Source organism: Urocitellus parryii, chromosome 5 (genome assembly GCF_045843805.1).
Source record: "Urocitellus parryii isolate mUroPar1 chromosome 5, mUroPar1.hap1, whole genome shotgun sequence".
Classification (NCBI taxonomy): domain Eukaryota; kingdom Metazoa; phylum Chordata; class Mammalia; order Rodentia; family Sciuridae; genus Urocitellus; species Urocitellus parryii.
Genome location: NC_135535.1, coordinates 149710994 through 149725905, shown reverse-complemented (window position 1 = coordinate 149725905; position 14912 = coordinate 149710994). Strand labels below are relative to the sequence as shown.

The 14912-nt window shown below is 42.3% G+C and overlaps 1 long non-coding RNA gene across 2 annotated transcripts; it reads right to left on the bottom strand.

Moving 5' to 3' along the window:
• Positions 1 to 2160: 2160 nt before the first annotated feature.
• On the bottom strand, positions 2161 to 12641 carry LOC144255181 (uncharacterized). 2 transcript variants are annotated; one of them, XR_013343675.1, is made up of 4 exons: positions 12548 to 12641; positions 11934 to 12099; positions 6956 to 7017; positions 2161 to 2317 (listed from the first exon to the last, which is right to left on the bottom strand). It is a non-coding gene; the product is annotated as an uncharacterized LOC144255181 (long non-coding RNA). The 2 variants fall into 2 exon arrangements; XR_013343676.1 differs by lacking the exon at positions 2161 to 2317 and adding an exon at positions 6249 to 6410.
• Between the last annotated feature and the right edge of the window lie 2271 nt (positions 12642 to 14912).

The following is a 14912-nucleotide window of genomic DNA, read 5'->3' as shown; positions in this document are numbered from 1 at the left end:
TGTGTGTGTAGTATATGTGTGTGTGTATAATTATATGTATAATTATATATATATATATATATATATATGTATACATGTACATACAAGTACCTGTATGCATACATATATAATGTGTGTGTGTGTGTGTATATATATACATACATATATATCCTAATTGGATGGTAGTAGACAAGCAGCAATAATTTCTCTTTTTTAGAAGAATGTGACTATTGCACAAACGTTGTAGAGGTGAAAGGTAGAGTCAGGGAGAATGTGTTTGCATTGTATGTGCATATGTGAGTTAGTGGTCATGTGGCTCCATGAAAGAAGTATTTATTAAGCCCCTTGTATCTGTATTTGTCCACAGTTTCAAAGAGAAGAATAGTTAGATGTTGCAAGCAACCAATGAGGAAACTGCCAACCAAAATTTGGGAAGTTTTTTTTTTTTTTTATTGTCTCCATATATAGATGGACAGTTTACAAAAGAAAAAAGGAAGGTGGGAGGGAGGATGAGAGGAAGAAAGGAAATAAGGAATTGAAGGGAAGAACTCTTGACCAAAACCATGGAATTGGAAGTTGATTTAAACACTCGGAGCCACAGATGGACTCTCTTTCTTCCAAGGTGTTCATTTATGAAGATACCACCTATATCATGACTTAATTTATTTTCTAGGAAGACTTTCCTGTCTTGATTTTTCAACTAAAAGGCAGGTGATATGTACAGCATGAAAGGTTTAGACTTGAAAGTGAAGGAGATTGTATGGCGGCACTGGAGAAGCAACATTGGTTCATTTGGCTGCATTTGAAAATTCCATGCTTGGCTGGCAATGCCTCTGAATTGGATGCTATTATTTAAGCCATTCAGAGGCATGATTTTTGTAATGGGTTCAGGTGCAGGTGCTCATTAGTTAGGTATTTGCAGACTAAAATATATGAAAATATATGAACAGATAATTCTGCATGTGGAAACCAATCATGCAGTTACATATCCATAGACATGAAAGTGCTATAAACAATAGTAGCAGACACAAAGTGACTTGCCAGCAACTCATTCCAATTGCTCACTATTTCCATAAAACAGAATATTTTAGTAACTGTAGGTGAGATGAGAGCTACCTAAATGTGTCTCCATAGAAGAAGTATTTATTAAGCCCTTTGTATCTATATGTGTTCACATATCCAAAGACAAGAAGAGTCAGATTCTGCAGAAAAGAATATGATTCATTTCTTTCTCTTTGGGAGCCAACCATATTTGGGATAATTTTTATTAATAGATATGTAGATACATACATATAGACATGTTGATTTGATGGATCCTGGTAGTCCCAATTGGAGTGATAGACTCACGGAATGTTATATTTGTTAAGCAAAAAGATGCATAACTGCTCTATTGTTGAGTCATCTAGAAAACAGAATCAGATTCCACTGAGTTTTTAGTGCCTATTAAATGATTCAGGTAAAGCACTTGACACAAAACTTTGTCCATAGCAAATCCTCGGTAAATGAAAGCTGAACAGAAATGAGATGAACCAGTGTACTCAGCAAATTGAAAACAAAAACAAGAAATCCAAAAGAAGATCAGCCACGCTATGCTTGTTGTGGTCTCTTGCTGCCACTCTCCAACCAAGTACCAGTCTTGCTGCTTCCTGCTTCTTGAAAGTGATTAAAGAATTAGAAAGTAGGGCTGGGGATGTGGCTCAAGCGGTAGTGCGCTCGCCGGGCATGCGCGGGGCACTGGGTTCGATCCTCAGCACCACATACAAATAAAATAAAAATGTGTCCACCGAAAACTAAAAAAAATAAAAAGTAAATATTTAAAAACTCTCTCTCTCTCTCTCTCTCTCTCTCTCTCTCTCTCTCTCTCTCTTTCTCTCTCTCTCTTTAAACAACAACAAAAAAGAATTAGAAAGTAAGAGCTGTGGGGAGGTTAAAAGGGCAGGGGGCTCAAGAGAAAATCTGGTAGGGAAGAGAGAGGGTGACATTTTCCAAGGGGACACTTCCCCTTCCTGTGTCTCCATCCTGTTGGATGAGGTTGGACCCTCAGCAGGCCTAGCTGGGTTGAGACTCTGATTCCCTGGGAGCACATTTTATTGTTCCCAATCATTTTTTTTTCTTCCTTTTCTTGAAGGTTAAATGTAAAGTCTAGTTAGCCATCATCTTGTTTGGCTTTTGTTGCTATAACTGAATACCACAGACCGGGCAACTCATAAAGAATGTCAGTTTATTTGGCTCATGGGCCTGGAACCTGGGGATTCTAGGAGCATGGTGTCATGTCGGCATCTGTGCTGTGTCTAGTGTGGATTTTCCAGTTGCTTCCAAACATGACAGAGGGCATCACCTGGAGAGACAGAACAAGCATGTGTCAGCCCAGGTGTCTCTTCTTCATCCTTTTTTTTGGTACTGGAGATTAAACCCAGAGGCACTTTACCACTGAGCTACATCCCCAACTTTTTTTATTTTTTATTTTGAAACAGGATCTTGATGAATTGATCAGATTCCCTAAATTGCTACAGCTGGCCTTGAACTTGTGATCCTCCTGGCTCAGCCTCCTGAGTTACTGAGATTACAGTCTGGTGCCACTGTGGCCAGCTCATCTTAGAAGCCCACCAGTCCTAGGGGGGTACTGCCTGATTTTATCTAATTCTAATTAGTTTCTAAAGGCCACACTTCAGGTATCACATGAATTTGGGAATACAATTTTCAACAAATGAAATTTGGGGGGACATATTTAAGACCTAGCAGCCACGCTCCTCAGTGCTTAGCATGTTGTCATCCTCAGTTATTACAAAGACATTTTTTATTTTCTCCATCCATAATATCCACTCCTCTATCATGGTCAATATATGTATTTAAATATGTATCCACATATCAGTTTTGTTTCACATACATAAATGTTATTATTATTTTAAAAAATGGTGTCATATAACAAATTTCATTCTGTTGTCTGCCCTTCTGAGTCTGTACTGTGCATCCTGTCCTTTGTCTCCTGTGGCTGCCTAGAGTTCCACAGAATACATCCCCTATGTTTACTCTCCTGTACCAGAGTGATGGAGCCACTAGGCAATAATTCTCCCTGGCTTTATAGTGAAATTCCTTGTACAGGCCCTGGGTAGACATCTAAAAGTGGATTCTAGGTCCTGCTCTAGATATACTGAATCAAAGCCTCCTGAAATATAGACATGTGTAGGAATATGGAAGTCAGTGATGAAAATTCCTTCCCAACCCTCACCCCACCACCACCCCGCCACCCTAAGACAATATGATTCAGCAGAATTCAAGAGTCATAAAGAATCTGAAAAGCTCTGACCCAAACCAGAAATCTTCTGCCCTCTGACCAATGAAAGGAGTAACTAGTTTAGTTTCCTACCATCTGAAAGGCCTGAAGAGGCTTTCTTGATGATGAAAACTGTGAGTCATTGGAATGAGTTACTGGGTCCCACTTAAACATGTTTGTGTGTGCATGTGTGTGTGTGTGTGTGTGTGTGTGTGTGTGTGTATGTGAGATCTGACCTCATGAAAAGCAAGAGACCCAGATAATGAATACTAAGACTTCTCATTTTCAGCCTTATAAAGATTCCCTGGCTTGATTTAATCATTTCATAAAGTATACAGATATCAAAATATCATCTTGTGCCCCATAAATATATACAATTTATATTTGTCAATTATATCCCGAAACCTGGGTGGCAGGGGTGCAGGGGGGATTCCCTAATGAGCTTGTGCACATGCCCTGGAAGTTGTCTTCTAATCTTGTTACTTCATATATGAAATCTAAAAAAAAAGTCACCTGCCAGTACAAAGTCTATAGATTCTTCAAACTCTCTTGAAAGTCCTGGATAAATTCTCTCTTTGACAGTCCTGGATAAATTTTTTAAAAAATTAAAAGTAAATAGTCAAGCTTCCCTTTCTCCTAGTTTTCTGCTCCAAGTATAAACCACAAAGCCCCATCATCTAATCAGATGAAAGGACTCAGATTTCTCTCTCTGCCCCACCCCCACTGCTTGGATGCCACTGCAAGTACCAAGATAGCTCTTCACTTAATAAACCTGAATGATTTTAAAATGACTAGTCACGATGATGTGGGGAAAAAGGCACACTCATATATTGCTTGTGGCACTGAAAACTGGTGCAACTACTCTGAAAAGCAGTATGGAGATTCCTTAGAAAATTTGGAATAGAATCAACATTTGACCCAGCTGTCCCACTCTTCATTCTATACCCAAAGGACTTAAAATCAGCATACTATAGTGACACAGTCACATCAATGTTTATAGCAGCTCAATTCACAGTAGCTAAACTGTAGAACCAACCTAGATGCCCTTCAATAGATGAATGGATAAAGAAATTGTGGCATATATACACAATGGAATATTACTCAACATTAAAAGAGAATAAAATTATGCCATTTGCAGGTAAATGGATGGAGTTGGAGAATATTATGCTAAGTAAGCCAATCCCAAAAAACCAAAGGTGGAATGTTTTCTCTGATAACTGGATGCTGATCCATAATGGGGGCGGGGTGGGATAGGAAGAATGGAGGAACTTTGGGCAAAGAGGAGGGAGGGAGGAAGGGAACATGGGGACAGGAAAGATGACGGAATGAGATGAACATCATTACCCTAGGTACATGTACGACTGCACATATGATGCGACACTGTGTCATGTACAACCAGAAAAATGAAAACTTGTATTCCATTTGTATACAATGAATCAAAATGCACTCTGCTGTCATATGTACCTAATTAGAATTAATTAATTAATTAAAAAAAAATAAGTAGCCATGCTGGGTGCAATGGTACATACTTGTTACTCCAGAAGCTGAGGCAGGAGGATTGAAAGACCAGCCTGAGTAGCTTAGCAAGACCGTGTCTCAAAAATTAACAAAAGGGCTGGCATATTGGGCTCAATCTCCAGTGCTTAAAAAAAAAAAAAAAAAAAAGTAAAAGTAAATAGTCAATAGTCATCATAAGTGACCAAACATCTGAACATTTTAACCCAAAGAAATGGTCTTATCAATCAATCAGGAAGGAAGGAAGAAACCAAAATGAATGTAGACTGTCTCCCCAGCACATGATGTACTGCTGATTACCCTGGCTCTCTTTTGTTTAAATTTGCATAGATAGCCAGGGCGGTTAGACCTCAGGTATGCTCCAATATGCTTTTCCATGCTCTTCCAGATTCACTCAAATATTTCTTTATCGTACCCAACTGTGTGGACCAATGCTCCAAGTCTTGGCACTACTTTACCAGAATCAAAAACCTGGATTTGAGAACCACAATAATAAAAGTTAACAGTTTGACTAAATATTATAGACAAGCACTATGATGAGTGCTTTGTGAGCCCGTGTCTCATTTAGTTCTCACATCATTAAGTGGAGAGCAATGACAGAGGATGAGGCACTTGCTAGATTTGGCCATCAAATCTTGAAACCCCACCTCCCAGAACTATGAGAAAATAAACTTTTATTCTGTACAAAGGTCTCAGGCACTTTGTTATAGCTACACAAAAACGACTAAAATAGATGAGGCATATTGATAAAATTATCGTGTTTTGATAAGTAGGATGAAAAAACTTCATCTCTTTTCCACTGTCAAAAATCCAATCAATTTGAATAACATCAAAATATAAGCTCCTAGTGATTACTTTTTCAAAGTTACAGAACCTCTGACATTTCTCCTCCCAAAAAAATGTACACAAGACATTATTTGAAAGGGCACTGTTGAATTTTCCCTAAACTGTGCAAAATAAATTTTATACATGATTTACTTGAACCTAAGCAAATTTCTGCCACATGGTGTTTTATAAACCTACTGCAATTTCTGAAAAAGGCCCCAGATGGCAATTCCCTTGTTACTCCCATCATTCCTCAACACACACACAAAAACAGACCAGAAAAAAATAATCAACAAGATGAGAGGTAGACTTTAAAGTTTATTTCTATCAATTGCCTAATTTTAATGTCTGATTTTTATTTTAATTATGAAATTACCTAAGAAAGAGAGGGGGGAAAAAGTCATTGCTCAGAGCATAGGTACTGGAATCTAAACAGACTCCATTTCCAATAAATTAACAGAGCATTCCTCCAACTGCCCAAATCCTAAGCAACCTGGCCAGCTGCGGCAGCATGGAACAAAATCTTCCTGAGATCACTTTTTTTTTTACTCTAATAATTTTTTTTAATCCAATAATTATATGGGAAATAAAGTGGCTCTCTTGAAACATAGATCTTCTTGCACTTGCAAGGGAGAGAAAAATAACTATCTGAACACATCCAATTGGGCATCTTTTGTTTTTTCGTAGTTCAAGTTGTTTCTGAATGATAGGTACCTTGGTAACAGAGGTGAGTGACATCTCTATGTGTGGTGGTGATCTGTGTTGAAATTAGCTCTTTCCAAAATTGGCATCTCACTTCTTCTCCACTATGCAAGTCCTAAAGCAGGAATGATTGCATTCAAAACCAAGAGAGATAGAACCCTCCTGACTTAAAAACAGGAAAGGCCTACAGATGGAAAACATGTTTCCGTTGACAGTACCTTGACCCAAACTTCTACCCCAAAAGTCAGGGCCTTCTAAATCTGAAGATAATTCCAGATCTCATGTCTACTATAACAGACCACCTGATAATGGGGTTCCTTTGATCCTGGAGAATACATAACAGCTGTCACTTTCCGTAACCCAATCACTCCCTACCCCAAGCCTGACCCCTCCTTTAGGATCTGGCCCTGTGGAAATTCCATTTGACCAACATCATATCACATGCAAAAGATGATGCAACCAAAGGTCTAGATGTTTTATAGTAAGGCAAAAAACATTGCTTTTAAATCCCTCAGAGGTTCATATTGAATGCCCTATGATCCAATATCTCTGGCACCAGAACTGACTTTCTCATTCACTATATTTTGCAGGAGGTAGCTTCATTTCCTTCAGTCCTGGAAATTCCTTGCACCAGCATGGTGCCAATTATCTACCTCTTACCTTGGGAAGCCTGGTGACCATATGTTGACTTGGCCTTCCTCCTTCCTTGCCAAAAACTTGATCTGAAAATTATCACAAATCATTTCAATTCATCAAGGACTTTTTGAACTTCTATGTGCCAAAAATAATAAGAGACCAGACTTTGGCCTTAGAAAGCATCAAATAATCTGGTTGTACACATTTAAATAATGCCAGTCAGGCAATAAATGAACATACCAAAATTAAGGCCATAGACCAGATGTGAAAAATTGGTTTCATTTCACATCAGCAATGCATGGTTTATATTGTGAAAGATTCTGAGGCACAGTCTGGGTTCAAGGGCAAAGAGGGCTGAGATTGCTTAACAGGATCTGACAAGGCTCTGGGGAAAGAGGCTAGCAGTGTAATTTTCAAATGTGTATTCATTCCACAAATATTTGTTGCACTGATACCCACCTAATATGAATTGGGTAATTCTCTAAGTGCCCATGTTCTTATGGAATGTATATTCTGTAGTAGGAGACATGGAAATGAAAACAAAGAAATACATATTTTTATCAGATGAATGATATGAATAAAAAAAAGAAGAGATGAAAATGATTCATAGCATCTTAGACAAAAGTAGACAGGAATGTCCTCTCTAGGGAGTACTGACTGAGTGGAGACCTGAATTGAGTCACAACTTGGAGAGAAGAAAACAGAGATCATTGATCTCTCCTCCACCTAAACAAAGACCTGAAGGCCAGGGGTGACTCAATAGCTGGGGGCTAGAATCTTGTGGAAGTGCCTACACTCACGTATTTGGATGTTAGTACTAGATCTTGGCTCATGTCTCATGGAGGTTGTTGACTGTGGGTCTCTCCACGTGAGATAGGCAAGGGAGAGAGTCAAGGAAACAGCTGGGGGAAAGAGCATTCAGAGTCTGAAGGACAAGTCTTTGCAGGGACCACAGGCAAGAGGACACCCAGTACAGTTGAAGCTGGTCAAGGTGACCCGAGGGGCTGGAGAAGAATGCACAGGGCAGAGCACCCAGACAGACAGACAATAAAAATCACATAGGACAGTAGTTACATTATGAACCATCCAGTATGCTTTTAAAATACAGACACCAGCCCCTACAGGTTTTATTTTTATTTTTATTTTTTTAGTTGTCAATGGACTTTTATTTTTTTAATTATTTATATGTGGTGCTGAGGTCCCTTACACATGTGAGGCAAGCACTCTGCCACTGAGGTATAGCCCCAGCCCCTATAGGTTTTATTTTGACTTTAAGGGACTCTGGTACCTACACTGAAGATGATATTATTGTTGATGCTGCTGTCATGGTTGTTTATGAAGAAATATTTGTTTTTCAACATGTTACTAAACCAAGGGTCATTAACTTGAAGTTAAGTCCCTCTCTGGAGAGTGTGTGTGAGGGATGAGAGGAGATAGCCTTTCAAGAGTTTGTTTCCCACCCGGGAGAGCCACCAGAAAAACCCGTGGGACTCATCAGGGCCAATCAGCTTCAGACTGTTGAAGCTGCAAAGGACATGGTGGCTGCCTCACTTGAAGTGGTAACCATCCTAATGGCCAAAACCCTGGGGGAGTTCTGGAGCTTTTGTGGTTAAATGAGTGTGGCCTAATACAGAGAAGAAGGTCAGACCGCAGTTCTGGTGGTATGTCAAATAATGATGCAAAGTGGTAGAACTTCTCTTCCTTGCTCTGAACCATGATTCTTCCTCAAAGAACTCCTTTGCTACCTTTGGGCATAGGGTATTTATACTTCATGGCCTGTGTGTGTGTGTGTGTGTGTGTGTGTGTGTGTGTGTCTTTTTCCTCTTTTCCAATTAAAAGCCAGCTCTGGAAAACCATCAAACTCTTTCACTCCAGGACTCCAGGGTATTGTGGCAAATGGCAGCAACATTATTTCCCATTCCACGTTGTTTTTACCAGGCAACCTTGACACTCTTCTTGCTGAGTCATGGAGTTTGTACACCTTTCCTTTCAACCTGGATGGGCCTTTTTGACTGTCTCAAGCAGAGTACAGTAGAAGTGAGGCCACACAACTCCTGATGTTAGATCACACAACTATGCCACTTCCACCTTCTTCTCTGGAGTCACACACTCTTGGAACCCAGCTGCCATTCTCTCAGAAAGCCCAAGTGAGCCCAGGCAGAGACCACATGCAGAGACCTGATGTAGTTGTTCTAGCCAACAGCTTCATAAGGTCTCAGCGAAGAGCCAGCGTTAACCAGCCACCATGTGAAGGCAGACCCCCACAGATGACTCCAGTCCACCCCTGGTGTTCTAAGTCTTCCCAGCTAAGGCCCAAATGTTGTGGAATAGAGACAAGCTGGCCCTGCTGTGTCCTCTCCAAATTTCTGACTCACAGAATCCACAATCATAGTAAAATGGTTGTTATAGGCCACTAAATTTGGGGGTGGCCTGTTATCTGGCAATTGCCATGAAAACATTTACTAACAACTGAGGAGGTTTGAAGTGCTTTTCCTCCCCCAGCAAATATTGATCGGAGGCAGTGTGGTTGGCAGAAAGCTCTGGAGTAGGGCTCAGGTCCAAATCCCAGCTCAGGGCACTTAGTAGCAGTGTGACTGGGCCAGGTGATAATCTCTTAAGCCTGTTTCTTCATCTGTAAAACCGAGGCTAAAGCGAGAGGATGAGGATAAATGAATACGTAAAATAAGCCCTCCATCTCCCCTCCCACTCTCCCCTTTCTGTATCAAGGATGCCGTCGGTTTCCTGGTGGAGACCAACTCCCTGCACCGTGACCATGAAGCCTGAAGTGGTGGCCCTCTTCCTCGGGTGTCCCTCCATATCATCCTCCTTGACTTCCTGTTCACTCATATAACCACTGTCCCCACGGAGGCCCGAAGCACTCATGCAAGTACTAGAAACCGCATCCGTTTAGAGGTGGAAGAGAATTGAGCCTTGACGTTCTACTATTCCACACATCACTGCTGGCTTGTCTACTTTACCATCAGAACAAGAAGCAGTCTGGCTTGGCCACCCACACATCTCCTCCTCTGAAAGGTCTTGATGGTTTCCAGGTGAACTCATCACTCTACCTTTGAACCAGCCCTCAAGTCTGGTTGTGACCCCAGCTCCTCGCCACTGTCTCCCCTAAGTGGCTGTATGAGTAGGCATAGGATGTGGGGCGGGGGGATACCAATTAGGAAACCCCAAAGAGGGGAGCATTGAGGAGGAAGACAATCTCCCTTTTCCCAGGATAATCTTTCCAAAAACAGACATCCTGTTTCTTTTTATTGAAAGCACTAACTCATATAAATTCTTGGGCATCTGGCACTGTAAAGTTTCAGATGATCTGCCCTTGGCTTTTACAAGAGAGGAAGCGAGCTCTCCTGTCTCTTCTTTCAAGGTATGAATCCCATCATTAGGTCTCCACCCTCATGACCTAATCAGCTCCCTCAGGCTCCATTTCCCAATACCATTCACACTGGAGATGACTTGAACATAAGAAGACACAACGTACAGTTCATCACACCTCTCTGCCTGCTGGAGCATGGGAGAGACATTCCAGAGCCTGCCCCCTCTCCTAAAGAGCATCAGCACAGTCATTGACTGTGACCACAATACTCTGTGATTGGGCTCCTCAGTTCTCTCTCCCCTGCCTTGAGGAAGTGCAGGAAGGACTCAGGATCAGGACTTCAAGAGGCAACCTTCAGCTACCATTCTCTTCTGTGCCTTCCTCTCTGTCAGCCACGGAGGTATGAGCTGTCTCCAGCCTTCCCTGAAGCCAAGCTGTATGCTAGGAGCCCACGATGGCACTAGACTTCCCACAGGCAGAAGCTCAGACCTGGGTTTGAGAAGTAGCAGGGGACTGTCATTTGGCCCAAGGCCCCAGCCAAGGTCTCCAATCCACTTTATCAACCAATGCTGGCCATCAGGATAAAGAGGCACTTAACAGCACATATAGCTGAAACCTTGAACACATTTTGGTGGCTCATATCTTTTTTTCTGACAGTGAGAACCTGGAAGCAGGAAAAACTGACTTGCTGACTCCCCAAGAACAAAACAGTTTTTATTTCTCACTCACTATGAGCCTGACATTGTCCTCACCACAACCCTGTCAGGAGGGCCTTATGCTGGCACTGCTCAGAGGTGAGGAGATAGAACCTCAGGGAGGGAAGCCAAGTCATTTGCCCAGGGTCACAAAGGCAATCAGTGGCTGAGGCAGAGTAGAAACCCAGGATCCTAAATCTCCTCTCAAGTGCTCTGCTACACAACCTCTTGTTTTTTTCAGCTACGCTGCATGGCTCAGTCTCAGCCAGGTAGCTTCCCCTCTACTGTACAACTTCTCATTTGAGAAAACAGACCTAAAGAGGTTGACATAACATAGAGGTTTTCAAAACTAGTACAGGAGACTCAGATTCACTTCAGTCTTCATTCGCCATTTCACTTGCACTCTATATTTTCTTATAAGGGATGTAAGTGACTTACACCAGGCTACACAGGTAGTTTAAGGCTACTGAATCCAAGGCCAGTTTTTTTTTTTTTTTTTTTTTTTTTTTGGCTTATGTCACAGGGATTTCCCTCTGCTGTCCACCCTGATTCCCTCTGACTGCTCACAAACCCTCCTGTTCTCTGCTTGAGTTCATATCAGCAAACGGTCTCTACATCTGCAAAGCCCTCTTATCACTATACACACAGAGCCCCGTGTTAGGTTTCAGGGTCCTTTCAGTGAAGGGTGCATCGCATTTCCATTTTGCTGGTTGGCTGAAGTTTAACCTGGGATGGGATTCTGGAGTCGTCCAAAGTTCACTAGTGTTGCAATCTGCAGTCACAGGTAGTGATGAGCCCTGAGTCTGGCCTACGCAGGCTCTCTGGCTGCATCTTTGTTCTTTGGACTAGGCTAGCTGGATGCAGGTATTTCTTTCCTGTCCCCTGTTGAGAAGATACCTCTTCACAAGTGAGAACAACGTGGAAAGCTGCAAGAGTCTTGGTAGTAAATGTAGAAATTAGAGGATGGGAGCAAACTTACAGGTCCTGGAAGCCCATCGTCAGTTTTTCAGGAGGCTTCAGAGTGAATACAGTAGAAGATCCTAGGTGATCAGTGTGAGCACGTGGGGCACAGAACATCTGGGAATTCAGAGAGGGGTAGGATCGGGGACAGTGAGATCAGGAGTCCACATCACAGAGACAGATGGCTGGAGAAAGAGTGTTAACCAGGTTTCATTCACTATTTACCACCAACACTGATCCCCAGCACTATGCTGGCCTCCTCTATGCAACATTTTGCTCTAAATCTCTACTCACAGAAAGCACTGGAGCCTGGAGGGACACTTGGGGCATCAGTGACACAGGGGAATTAGGGAGAATTGTGTTCAGTGTCATCATGTTTGGATGACAAGTTAAAACTGGAAGTGAGGGTCCAATCATTTAGTCAACTTCATCGGCCTTATGGCCTGATGATCCATAATCCAGAGATCCCAGGACTGAGAGTTTCATGACAAGAATCCTTAGGCACACACCACAGAAAGGAAACCGATGTAGACATCCCACGTCACACTCTCACTCATTAGTGCAATGTGGTTCACAGCCACCAGCAAGGAACACGGCAGCACCTAAGACAGACCCTTGAGCTGTAAGACCCACCTTTCATCATCCACTCCACATTTATCCTTCCCAGATGAAAATATGGTCTGCTAGTTTGGTCCCATTTGATACAAAGCATCTCTTCTGGACACAGCCAACCTCCTTCACTACAAGGACATTTGCTTTTTGGATCATATAACTGTCACCAGTTCCAGTCACAACTGCCAAGAGAGCAACTGATTTTATTTTCATAACAAGGCACTATGAGTACTATGAGTACCAAGGAGGAAAACAAAGCAAAAAAAAAAAAAAATAGATGGGTCTACTTTTTTTTTTTTCTTTTTTTTGTACTGGAGATTGAACTCAGGGGTGCTTAATCTCTGAGCCATATCCCCAATGCTTTTTATATTTTATTTAGCGACAGCATCTGAGCCTTACTAAATTGCTGATGCTGGCAATCCTCCTGCCTCAGCCTCCTGAACTGTTGGGATTATTATGCCTGGGTCCATTTTTATCAAAAATTGACTGTCTATGTCAGCATCCTTCACATCCCAACATCTCTCCTCCCACCACAGTCACCTTGGTTCTCTTGCCTGACTCTGAGATCATTCTCTCTTGGGCTGAGCTCTAGAGAAAACTCATCTGCCCTTTTGATAAGCCCAGTATCTATGGCCTACCTCTGAGCAGTAATTTTTACAACAGGGTTCCAAGATGGAGAGGGAAGACTTGGGAGGAAAGGATAGGGAGAAAGGCAGATATAGCAGAGCCCAAGGAATAGTCTAGCCATAGCCCACTGGTATGGGTGATGGTCCCATGTATCAAACTTAAAATTTAATTTAGGCAGATATCACCCTAAGCCTGCCTTGTTGCAGGCAGAATGTAGGTATAGTCATAGGCCTCAGAGTCACCACTTCTCTATTTGGGACCACTGGGAAGCAGACAATGGTAGAATTGGATGGCTTTGACACTTCTAGAAAGGCTATCAAAGGTTATGCTCTCTAACTAAACTTTCCAAAGCAGCACAGTGTTTCTAATGTTGAACCTAGAAATGTTTCAACATCAGAATCATCCAAGGAAGCAACCAGACCCAGATGCTCCATGGTCCCTATGGAATGAGCACTGTCACTGCTGGTACAAGAGCACCTCCATCACGGTCACCTCGGGGGCTTCTGCCCTGTCCATTATCCTCTTGGGGAGTATCTTTCCTAGGCTTGTTTGTATTCTTGCATGTTCTACTTCCAAGGGCTGTGATAACAAAACAGCACTTTTGCCAGGCCTTGTTTCTCCCTCCCTGATCTCCATTATTCATGAATTCCTCCAGTTTTCTTGATGCCAAAAGCTTTGCTGCCAGAGGTGTAGAAAATTGATTTTGTGGAATGGTTTGCACACTTTGAGATGCTCTCATTTGCTTATCTGAGAGGACTCTACCCTGAGCCGGGTATCAAACTGGGCCAGGCAGGGCAGGGCATTGGGTTTCTAGGCCACATTACCATTGGAAACCATGAAACTCTGAGAAGAGCCCACAGCAATCTGAGACCCCCTTCCCATGGCCCTCTCCACATCGGGAAGATAGATTTCAAAGACTGGCTCCCAGCTGAAGAAATAAATACTCAAGCAATATTTGGCAAAAATGGATTCCATTGAGGACATTTAAGCCTTCCGAGTGGGTATGTCCCCTGGGCTCTGTTCATTCTGAATACAGTGCAGAGTGTGGTGGCAAGAGGATGGGTCTTGCAACCAGGCACATCAGAGTTCAAACACCAGCCTTGTCACGTGAAGAGTAATCCCAACTTACCCAGCCTCTTTCCTCATTTGTAAACTGAGCTAGTGTGCAAATGAAATGACAAAGACCATGTGAGCACCCACTGCAGGACTTCACACAAATAAATAATAATAGTAGTGTCCTCTAACAAGAGCTTCTTACCAACCACTTTTTTAAAAAATAATCTTTATTTTATGTGGTGCTGAGGATCGAACCCAGTGCCTCACGCATGGTAGGTGAGCACTCTACCTCTGAGCCACAATCCCAGCCCATTATAAACCACTTTTGAGCATGTGAAAGGTCTTTCTTCATTTACTTGGCCAAGCAAACGGCTAATGAATCCCTCTGACCCCTGTAATGTCCCTCTTCCAAAGATGTCCACATCCTAATCCTCAGTACCTGTGAAGCTTACCTTACATGGTAAAAGAGATTGCACGGATGTGATTAAATTAAGGATCATGAGATGGAGAGGTGATCCTGGGTTATGCCGGTAGGCCCCTTGTAATCACCAACTTCCTTATAGGTGAAAGAGGGAGGCAAAGGGACATGAATCAGTGAAGGAGAGGTTTAAGACCAAAGTGGAGATTGGAATGTAATGTAGATTCGTAGATGCTAGGCTACTGTCTCTGAAGCTTGGGGTAGAGGCCAGGAGCCAAGGGATGT